We start from the raw sequence: 11,697 nt of genomic DNA, 5'->3' as shown, positions 1-11,697 counted from the left end.
CAACTGCCCTCCCCTGCAGGCCTGGTCGTCCCCAACTGCCCTCCCCAGCAGGCCTGGTCCCCCCCAACTGCCCTCCCCTCCAGACCTGGTCACCCCCAACTACTATTCCCTGCTGGCCATCTTGTGACAATGTGGGGGTGGCCATCTTGTGACACGAGGGCATGAGGGTCAATTAGCATATTACCTCTTTATTATATAGGAGGATTGAAGGGTTTTAGCTGTACTTGGCAGGTATAGGGAGAAGTGTGTTTACTCCATCTTATCGCACTATCAGTTCACCTTCATTCATAAAAATATTTTTGATGGGTATACATTTCTGGGCTGATGGGTTTCTTTCTTTGAATACTTTAAAGATGTTGTTCCATTGTCTTCGAGGTTACCTTTTTTCTATGAGAATTATCTTTGTTTCCTAGTACTACAGGGTGGACAAAAGTAGGTCTACAGTTGTGAGTACTAAACATTTATTCTTGTATTATTATATATTAATTATTATATTGTTTGTTTGTATTTCAACTATAAACCTGCTTTTGCCCAACCCTGTACATTATCTTTTTTCCTCTGTTTTTAAATTTTTCCCTTATTACTGGTTTGTAGCAGTATGATTATAAGGTACCTTAATGTGGTTTTCTTCATGTCTTTTATTTGAATTTCATTGAGCTTCTTGAATCTGTGGATTTATAATTTTCTTCAAATTTTGAAAATATTTAGCCATTATTTCTTCAAGTCCATCACTCTCTCTCCTTTCCTTCTAGAATTCTAATTACACATAATTAGACTGCCTTATATTTTTCCATAACTCACTGCTGCTCTGCTCATTCTCCATCTTTTTTTCTCCCTGTTTCATTTTGGGCAGTTTCTATTTATATGTCTTTGACTTCACTAATCTTTTCTTTTGCAGTGTCTAACCTGCTCTTAATCCAATCCAGTATATTTTTCATTTTGGATATCATATTCGTTATCTCCAGGAGTTTCATTTCCCCCTTGTGTCCTCGCCCCCTCCATAGTTCAAAGGTCATTGGGTTATGTCATACTTTCCCCAAAGTTATCCATTGGCTCCTTGAGACCTCAAGAGCCATTTTATACTGTGTTCAGTTTCATTGAGCTTTATTTTTCCCTGCATATCCCCATCTGGAGGGGGCTGACCTTGAGTGGGCCTCATACACAAAGCAGCACAGAATCCAAGGCTCACAGAGTAAGAATGGATTAGAGAGGAAACAGTCTCATGGTTGAGGGAAGCTGCCCTAGAGCCCTTGAGGATTGTTTGTGGAGAATATGGCCTTTGGGCATTAAAGCCATAGAACTGAAGCAAAGGAAAGCATGCCTTTAAAAAATAATCATAGAGCCCTGGCAGGTGTGGCTCAGTTGGTTGGGCGTTGTCCTGTGCACTGAAAGGTTGCCTGATTCCTGGTCAGGACACATGCCCAGGTTGCCAGCTTTATTCCCACTCTCTGTGTGTCGGGGGGGTGGAGGGGACATTCAGGAGGCAGTCGATGGATGTTTCTATCTCACATTGGTGTTTCTCTCTCCCTGAAAATCAATTAAAAATATTTAAGAAAATAATAATTATTATTATTCTATACTACATATATAATACATCACCATTAATAACACTGAACATTAAAAATACTATTCATTGTATGGTATAATATGTTAATCACATTGTATATTAAAATTATTTGGATAAGCCAAGAGAGAAGCTCCGGTCCAAAGACCCAAAAACTATACTAAAGGCATTGCCGGTGTTTTCAGTCAAGAATTTGAAGACAAGACCAGCAAAGGCGTGGCCACGCACCTGCGGGCGTCTGGGGTTTTAACTCAGGCTTGGGAGGCTACCTGTCCTAGTGGCTCTTTCCTTAGTCACAGAGAAATGTTCTGAGGCAAACATTGTTTCATTCCTCCTAGTGACGCTAGTGTCTTGGGTAGGGCTTGACACACAGTTGTGGACTCTCAATACAAAAACGTATTCAGTTTGATTGAATTTCCAGGTCACCCAAATTCACGATAAATACACCAACTCCCTCATAAATGAGAGGCGCTGAGGACTCTGGGCGCTGTAGTTCCCACGCCGCCGCGCAGGCGCACTGTCGAGCTGGGGGCCGCGCCGACCCCGGCGCCCCGGCCCGGACGCTCCCGCCCTGCTCCGCGGCGGGGCCTTCGCGCGTGCGCAGTAGGGCCGCTGGGTACTCAGCCCCAGACGCCAGGTCCGGAACCGCTGCACCTCCCGGCGCTATCCCCTGGCGCGCGGGCGTGGCCGCCCCTGCAGAGCCCTGTACCCGCAGACCCGCCCCTGGGGCGGCTGGGGCTGGGCCTCCTGCCTGCCAGGTCGGACTCAGAGTCCGCTCGGCCTCTGGGCTCGGCCTCCTGCCCCAGGCGATCGGGCCCTCGGCGCGCTGGGCTTGGGAACGCCCCGCGCGGGGCTGGGCTGGGAGCCCTCAGCCGCTGGTGCCCGCCGTGGGCAGAGAAGGGCAGTCCGGGAAAGAGGGTGAGGCTGCGGGAGGGACTGTCTCTGACCTGGCTTCTGAACCCGCGGGATGGAGCTGGGTTTCCCGCTGAGCGACCTGACAGGTGGACGATCTCCTGCCTTGGGTAACCCAGCCACCTTTTCCTTGAATGCTCATTTCACGGCATTTCAAATAACCACCTTTAAGTCGCTCCGCTCTCCCTGACCTGACAATGGTGTTGCTTTAGTTGAGAAATGCTTCTCGGGTCCATGGCGCTGAAGTTCTCATTGTTTTTAAATAACTGCACTGGCTTAGGAGCAGTGCTTGGGAAGACGGCTTGGGTCAAGCCACAACATCCAGAAACAATTAGCTAGGAAATTATGACTCTGAGGAAATGTTGGCCCAATTTCTTCTGCACAATGTCAAAGGCAAAAGTAGAAACATTATTTGGTTAGTCTCATTTGTTAATGTCTGATTCATTGTGCTTAAGTGACTTGCTTATAATCACATTTCCACAGTAGCCAAACCAATATGAGAAGCTGGGGGTGTGCAAGCTACTCTGGAATTTTACTCCTGTTCCAAACTCCTATGAATATATAAATACTTCTTATTGTCTACTTGGAAAGTATGGAAAAATAGAAAGAAGGTCTCAGAGATCTCAGTACGTTTGGCTTTACTCACTTGCAATCTTTTTCTGTGTATTATTTTACACAATTGAGATTAAACTGAATATATTAAATTTTAAATACCATTGTTTATTCTATTATAAAATTGAAAACACGTTTGTTGTAGTTTGGTTGTTAAACATATTAGACTAGCATCTACTGGCATATTGCCAAGGAGAAATTAATCTTTACAAATTTAGAAAGAAATGATGACTCAGATCATTCTTTAAAAGTTTTAAAGATGCCGAAAGCCATTACTGTAGTTCCTTGGAATTGAAAATATCTTAAGCCACATAAGCAGTGTTTTGGAAAAAATAGTTTTCACTTGTTATTTTTTAGCCTTTTTTTTTTCTTTCCAACCTTATAAAACTGGACTTCTTCACTTGGCGGTCAGTGGATGGGTTTGAAAGGGTCGGGCTTCAAACTGCCTGAAATAATATGTGCATTATTCTGTGGACAAGGTCAGATTCTCAGATGGATCCCCCCAAAGTTAGATCTACTGGTGTTGATATGTAGCCATTGTTAATATTTTTTAGAACAGCTTCAATTATTGTTTTAAATTGTGTGTAAACTTGGCACAGGTACTGCTGCTGCACTGTGAGATGAAGAGTGGTTCAAGAAACTCCAAGCATGAAGCAGAGACTCAGCGGAGGGAGCGAAGGCAGGGCCCAGCGGTGCCTGGACGAGAATCCTTTTAGTAAAACATTTCAGTTGGATTTTCAAGTTTGTAAAGAAGGGTCTTTAATTTGGGTTTCAGGAGTTATCGTTAGAACAGTATTTAGCAACGTACTGGTTGACAATGTAAATTTTGTTCCTCAGACCTAGAGTAGAGGTCCTGATTTAGATCTGGGATGGGGCCAAATAATTTCCTTTTTAATGAACATGCCTCGTGAGCTTTTTCAGTCCTCATATTTAAGAACCTTCTAATTATATGTGGGAGTTTTCTGGGAGAAGAGTCATAATTTTCATGAGATCTGCCAGAGGCATCATGACCTGAACAAAGGTAGAGAAACACTGGTATAGAGGAAAACCTCTTTGATTGGTAACTTGAGGCTTCCATATAGGAATCCTCTCAGATGATTCTTTTATTCAAGTCTTACCTCAACACTACACTGTGATTTTCCTCCCTCAACTTCTTATTGTTTCTCTTCCACCAAAATCTTTTCATTGTGTCTAGTGAAACACCCTAGTGTCATGAAATAAACTCTACATTTTTAAGATATTCACATTTTTTCTTGATTTAACTAAACCCTGCTCTCTCTCTCTCCTGCTTACCTGATACCTTTAAATTTTTATTTCATGATCATTCACTCTGTTGGTTAGGAATTTAGTTTTGCAGGTTTAACAGAGTTGTCCAAGTGGTTTGGGCAAGAAAGACAATTTCTTTCTTTCTCATGTAAATGTCTGAGTTGGTAGGTGGGTGGCAGTGATGAGGGTGGGTCAGGGATGCAGCTCTGGTCCATAAGCTCATCTAGAAACCAGGTTTGATCCTTCTTTTTGCTCCACCACGCTCTAGGGCAGTGTTTCTCAACCTTTCTAATGCCGAGACCCTTTAATACAGTTCCTCATGTTGTGGTGATCCCCAACCATAAAATTATTTTCGTTGCTACTTCATAACTGTAATTTTGCTAGTGTTATGAATTGTAATGTAAATATTTGTGTTTTCCGATGGTTTTAGGTGACCCTGCTAGTGGTTCTCAACCTGTGGGTCACAACCACAGGTTGAGAACCGCTGCTGTAGTAGCAAAATTACAGTTATGAAGTAGCAACGAAAATAATTTTATGGTTGGGGGTCACCACAACATGAGGAACTGTATTAAAGGGTCGAGGCATTAGGAAGGTTGAGAACCACTGCTCTAGGAGGTTGTCCTCCCTATAGTGGAAGCTGGATCCCTCTCTTACTGTGTATTTCAGGCCATTGGGAAGGGAGACAGAGAACTGGAGGGCAAGCAGCTCCCTTTTAAAGGTGTGACCTGGAAATTGCATAGCATCTCTTTTATTTCAATCCCATTTGCTGAAATATAGTGGAATGGCAAACCTGCCTGCAAGGAAGCTGGGGAATGTTTCTAGCCGGGTAACCTTGTGGCCCACTGAGACTTTAAGCCTCTGTCAAGTAGAAAGGAAGACTGGGTGTTGGAAGGCAATGAGCAGTCTCTGCTATGTTGGCCGACTTAAGTTTTCTGCTGTTTCAGTCCATTTTAGAAAATTTTTAACAAAAATTGTTCTTTGGGACTTTTTTTGGGGGGCATACTGTTTTATGATGTTTTATCTTTTATACACCCCTTCTTGTTTCTATTTTTGGTTTATTGGTATTTTTTTCCTTTTTGACTGGTCTGTGGCTTGTATCCTATCTAATAAAAGAGTAATATGCAAATTAACCATCACTTCGCTACACCCACAAGTCATGCCCACCAGCCAATCAGAGCAAGTATGCAAATTAACCCCAACCAAAATGGCTGCAGCCACAGAGAATAGGAGGGAGGCTTGGGTTTCCCTGGCAATGGAGGAAGCCAAGCTTTACACACACCCTGGCGGGCCCAGGCCTCCACTCAAGGGTACAAAGTTTCAATTATAGGAGGTAAATAAATTCCAACAGAAATGGCTGCCGCCATGGAGCAAGCAGGAGGCTTGGCTCTGCTCCAGGCTACAAAGTTTCAATTATAGAAGATAAATAAATCCCAGATACCAGGGCCTCCGCTTGGGTCGCCAGGGGGCGTGACTGGCCTGCAAATCACCACAGGCCCCTCGCCCAGGCCGCCCCACGCCCCAAGGGAACCCCCACCCTGATCCGGGACACCCTTCAGGGCAAACCAGCTGGCTCCCACCCATGCACCAGGCCTTTATCCTATCTAATAAAAGAGTAATATGCAGATTGACCATAACTCCAAGACACAAGATGGCTGCCCCCATGTGGTCAAAGATCCTGCCCCCATGTGGACACAAGATGGCCACCACAAGATGGCCATCAGGGGAAGGCAGTTGGGAGGGACCAGGCCTGCAAGGGAGGGCAGTTGTGGGTGATCAGGCAAGCAGGGGAGGGCTTTTGGGAGGCACCAGGCCTGCAAGGGAGGGCAGTTGAGAGGGACCAGGCCTGCAAGGGAGGGCCGTTGGAGGTGATCAACCCTGCAGAGGAGGGCAATTAGGGGTGACCTGGCCAGCAGAGGAGGGAAGTTGGGGGCAAACAGGCTGGCAGGGGAGCAGATAGACATCAATCAGGCTGGCATGGGAGTGGTTAGGGGGTGATCAGGCCGGCAGGCAGAAGCGGTTAGGGGCAATCAGGAAGGCAGGCAGGCGAGCAGTTGGGAGCCAGCAGTCCTGGATTGTGAGAGGGATCCCAGATTGGAGAGGGTGCAGGCTGGGCTGAGGGACACCCACCCCCCTCCCCATGCACAAATTTCATGCACCAAACCTCTAGTATTTCAATATTTAGAGAATCAGCTCCTGCCTTTGATAGCTGTTTTTGTTTGGTTGTTTTCTTATTCCTTAGTTTCTTTCTTTATTGTTTCTTCTTTATGGGTTGTTAATTATTTCTCTTCAGTTGAATGTTTAATATTTTCATTATTTCTAAAATTTTTACTGAAACTATTTAGGGATATAAATTTATTCTCTTTAAAGCTTTGGCAGCAACCCATGCATTTTAAATCTATAATACTCTTATTTTCTAACTCAGAGTTCTCTCTCTTGACTTACTAGCTATTCAGGAAGGTTTATTTTAATTTCCAGGAGATATGGGATTTTCCCTTCTCCCTTCAAACTTCTATTTATATTTGTAATTCTACCACATCATGGTTAGAGAATGTAGTGTATTCAATTTCTTCTTTTTTATTTATATTTTCCTTGGTCAGTAACATATGATTAATTTTAGCAAATGCTGCATGAATGCTTGAAAATAACTTTTGAGTGTACGTTTCAGTATACTCTGTATCTCTAATGTTCTTTGAATTTATAATAGCCTTGCTTTATTTATTATAATTCTTATTTTTCAGAAGATAGTCATATCATTTCAGATTAGATTAAAATTTGCTATGTTTATTGAGCAAAAGCTCAGTACTGAATCTTAGGGAAGCCAGGTGCCCATTCAGGGCAGGAGCAGATTTGACAGGTTAAGCAGACAGAGTCTCTAATTGAGGGACCAGGCAACTGCTGCTAACAAGCTGAGTTCCTCTTTAGCTCCACGTGGTTGCTTACTGATTCTGTCTTTAGAAAGAATCCTCAGACCTTCTGGTCAGGATGTCTGCTTTTCCTGTTGGATTTACAAACAATTGTTTTGTAAGACAATGTTGCTTTGGCCCAGTCCAAAGGTCATTTTACCTGGTTCAAATATTCCTAAGGTTCAAGGAACAAGAGGTGCCAGGTAGCCCTAGCTGGTTTGGCTCAGTGGATAGAGCATCAGCCTGTGGACTGAAGGGTCCCAGGTTTGATTCCGGTCAAGGGCACATGCCTGAGTTGCAGGCTTGGTCCCAGTGGGGGACGTGCAGGAGGCAGTCAATCAATGATTCTCTCTCATCATTGATGTTTCTATCTCTCTTTCCCTCTCCCTCATCATTGATGTTTCTGTCTCTCTTTCCCTCTCCCTTCCTCTCTGAAATCAGTAAAGATATTTTTTAAAAAATCATTATAAAGAAAAAAAGAGGTAGCAGGTAGTTGCTCTCCATTTTCAAAGGGCTCCACGTATCAACTTTTCACATCACAACAAGCTGATTTAGTGGAAAATGTGTGCTGTGAGATGCCACATCCCGCATGGCTTGGGTTCAGGACCTGGAGAAGGGCCAAGGGCAAATGATGAGACTAGACAAGAAATATTAATTTGGAAATCATGGGGGGCCAGGTGGAGAGTCCAACTCTAGGGGAAGGACTTCGCTGGTGCCCAGGCCCTGCCAACCTTTTATTCAATTTTAGATGCACATATTGCCCTTAGTCAGGCAGGCAGTTTAGGTAACAGACAGAATATCCTAAAGGTCAGTAAATATTAGTAAAGATTTACTTTGAGACTATTTGGTCAGGAAATTGCTTGAGCCACTATTGTCTCGACTAAACAATCAGTGCATAGCTTTGGCCCTTGCCAGAGCTCAGGGTTCACCAGCGTTCCGGGCTCCTTGTTTACACTTTTCTGAAAGTGAAGACAATGGGTAGCTTCCAACAGTGTGGACATTGGAATTAGACTGATTTGGAGTCCTGGATGGCTTAGGATAAGTAAATTAATTTTTCTAATCCTCAGTTTTCTCATATATATATATATAATTCCCATTGGGTTGATGTGAAGATCAAATGAGAAGTATTTTAAAAGCTTCTTCCACAATGTTTGGCCTCCTATGTGTGACTACATTTAATAGTATCAAAAATCTCAAGCCGAAGCTGGTTTGGCTCAGTGGATGGAGCGTCAGTCTGCGGACTGGAAGGTCCCAGGTTCGATTCCGGTCAAGGGCATGTACATTGGTTGCGGGCACATCCCCCGGTGGGGGGTGTGCAGGAGGCAGCTGGTCGATGTCTCTCTCTCATCGATGTTTCTAGCTCTCTATCCCTCTTCCTTCCTCTCTGTGAAAAATCAATAAAATATATTTTTTTAAAAAAATCTCAAGATCTCCAGGAGAAAATGAAATCTTTTTTCTCTCTCTGATCTTGGGGTTTAATCTTGTGTTCTTCAGGGAAGTCATACTTACTTGCATTTCAGGATTCCAACATGCTAGGTCTGAGATTGCTAAGGCAGGACTGGTTTTCATGGCTTATTTCTCTTTTTCAGACATGTCTGTAGGACTCCACTCCTTCTAGGGCGGGGAACAGAAAGGCGGAGATCATGGCTGCTGTGATTTCTTCAGCTGGATCTCTGGTAAGTTTGGGTTCCCTTTATTTCTGATCTGCTATCTGGGTTTGAGGGTGTCTTTTCCTGAAGTCTTGTGACTTCTCTACCTTGCCCACATCCCTCCTGGTAACTGAATCAAATTGTTTGATTTGTGAGTAAAGGCTGTAATCTATAGGAAGATTCAATATACATACTGAAGCAAATTTCAAGATCTTTCAAAAATATCAGGGCTATCTTTAGATATGATAGGCAGTCTGGGAATTTACTTACGATGTTAAATGTGTATTGTTTCCAGGAAATTTCAGTGATTTATGGGGTAATAAAATGGGATATTTTCCTATTGGAAAATTTCATTTAGAAAATTTGGGAAAAAATAAATGTACACACACACACTCAATCTCTTAATTCATAGGGAGCATTCCCCTTATGCCCACTCTCAGTGATTTCCTCTTTTTTACCCATTAAGAATTGATGGTTTGGCTCAGTGGATAGAGCGTCGGCCTTCGGACTGAAAGGTCCCAGGTTCGATTCTGGTTAAGGGCATGTACCTTGGTTGTGGGTACATCCCCAGTAGGGGGTGTGCAGGAGGCAGCTGATTGATGTTTCTCTCTTATCGATGTTTCTAACTATCTATCCCTTTCCCTTCCTCTCTGTAAAAAATCAATAAAATATTAAAATACATTTTAAAAAAAGAATTGATGAAGCTTAATAGATGACATGGAGAGAAGAAGAAGTTTAAGACACAGTGCATGGCTATAGGGAGCTTACGTCTCATTGAGATAAGGCACAAAAGAAATGGTTACATAATTTATTTAGGTAAGTAATAATTGCTTAGCAATATGATAAAGATGATGAGTTCTATGTAAGGAAAGAAATGGGACTTTAGTATGGGCTAAATTGGTCATGGAAAGCTCATGAGGATAGATTTAAACTGGTATTCGATTACAAATAGGAGTTTAAATTGTCAAAGTATTTGTGAAGGTACTTCAGGTGAGACAGAAGTTTAGGGCACGACTCTGAAACAGAGAAACAGTGGGTGAGCTAGTGATTCAAGATGGAAAATTGAAAGATAGTGGAAATGAGATATTTAAGCTGAATCGTATAGTGTTTCTCTGAAGACATTGAAGTGTGTGTGTGTGTGCGCGCACGCCCGTGTACACCGATGTGTTTTATTTTTATTTTTAAAATATATTTTATTGATTTTTACAGAGAGGAAGGGAGAGGGATAGAGAATCAGAAACATAGATGAGAGAGAAACATCTATCAGTTGCCTCCTGCACACCCCCCACCGGGGATGTGCCCGCAACCAAGGTACATGCCCTTGACCGGAATCGAACCTGGGACCTTTCAGTCCACAGGCCGACGCTCTATCCACTGAGCCAAACCGGTTAGGGCTGCACCGGTGTGTTTTAGATGGGTATTGATGTGATGAAAGCTGTGTTCAGCAGTAACTTTTGAAATATGCAGATTCAGAAGAAAGGTACTGCCTACAAATAGAATTTATTATAGTATGATCCATAATAACCTGTAGTAGTGATCTTTTATTCTTTGTAGTCATATATATATAACATGTAACTACTCCTTAAAACATACCCTTGAAAAGATTAATAAAAACAAAAATATTAGACTTAATTAGTAGACCCAAAGTATCTGTCTACTAGTAGTATTGGCCTGATCAAACCCATCCCTCATTATCAGAGGTTGAAGTTCACATCATTGTACCAACTTGGGAGAGGAGAGCTAAGATAACATTTTTCTCAATGAAATTTAAGTAAATACCTTTACCCATATATTTTTTAAATGACACAAAATCTAAAATTGATAAGCAGTACAAGTATAGTAAAATTTCATTTCATCTATAAAATCAGGCCCTTGTAGAGAGAAAGTTTCTAAGGTTTGGAAGAAAACAATGTTATGAAAATATTTCCTGAGTACTGAGACATGCTGCCCTCCCTAACACTGTAATGATCCAAGTGTAGAAAACAGATGGTGTTGGTAGATTTTGAATATTATTCTTGAGCAAGATAGATGCTTTTTGAGGAATAGATTTCATCCCCTTATGAAAAAGGAGAATTATGTAGTATGTAAAGACCTCTTATAAGTTTATTTTTGTTTTGATAGGTTCTTTGTTAAAAGCCTCTAGTGTGTGTGTGTATTTGTTATAGTTTCAAACAAGGTGAAAGGAGATTATGATTGGATGTTACTATGGGACCTTGATATCAGCCAGCCCTAAATAAAACAGTAAAAGAGGTCATCCCCATATATACTACATTCACAGTGGACTGTGGGTTCTTTTTGAGGCTTTGCGGGAGGTCAGAGGCAGCCTGTCACTGAGTGTTCTTATCCTGTATCCCTTAGAGTCCTGAAGTTTCCCAGCCAGGTGAAGATCATCTTCAGGCAGAAGAACCGGAATTGGTAAAGGTAATACTTACCATTGTATGTGAGGGAAATAAAGAGAATGCTCTTTTACTGCCCCAACTTGTAATGTTCGCAGTCCATTGCACGTTCACTATGAATGCAATCCTAAGTGATAGTTGTGGTAATCCCAGGGCTGGTAGCATTAATTTGACAAATTTCATTTATCTCAGTAGTGGCAGCCATAATTGGCAGATAGTCACATCATAATTGCTAATGAAGTATCCTATATCACATGGTCTGATTCTTGCTTCATATTGCAAGACCCAGTACCATTAAAAATATCAAGAATACATCAACATCAGTTCCTAATTTTTTAAGAATATTCCCATCCCACCGAAACCAGTTTGGCTCAGTGGATAGAGCGTCGGCCTGC

The 11,697-nt window shown here is 42.4% G+C and overlaps 1 long non-coding RNA gene across 1 annotated transcript; it reads left to right on the top strand.

The window, feature by feature from the left end:
- Window positions 1–2,486: 2,486 nt before the first annotated feature.
- LOC129147085 (uncharacterized) lies at window positions 2,487–11,314 on the top strand. Its single transcript, XR_008554832.1, has 3 exons — window positions 2,487–2,586; window positions 8,847–8,933; window positions 11,265–11,314. It is a non-coding gene; the product is annotated as an uncharacterized LOC129147085 (long non-coding RNA).
- Window positions 11,315–11,697: the final 383 nt, after the last annotated feature.

This window comes from Eptesicus fuscus, chromosome 20 (genome assembly GCF_027574615.1).
Source record: "Eptesicus fuscus isolate TK198812 chromosome 20, DD_ASM_mEF_20220401, whole genome shotgun sequence".
NCBI classification, from domain to species: domain Eukaryota; kingdom Metazoa; phylum Chordata; class Mammalia; order Chiroptera; family Vespertilionidae; genus Eptesicus; species Eptesicus fuscus.
This window is presented reverse-complemented; position numbering and strand designations above follow the sequence as displayed.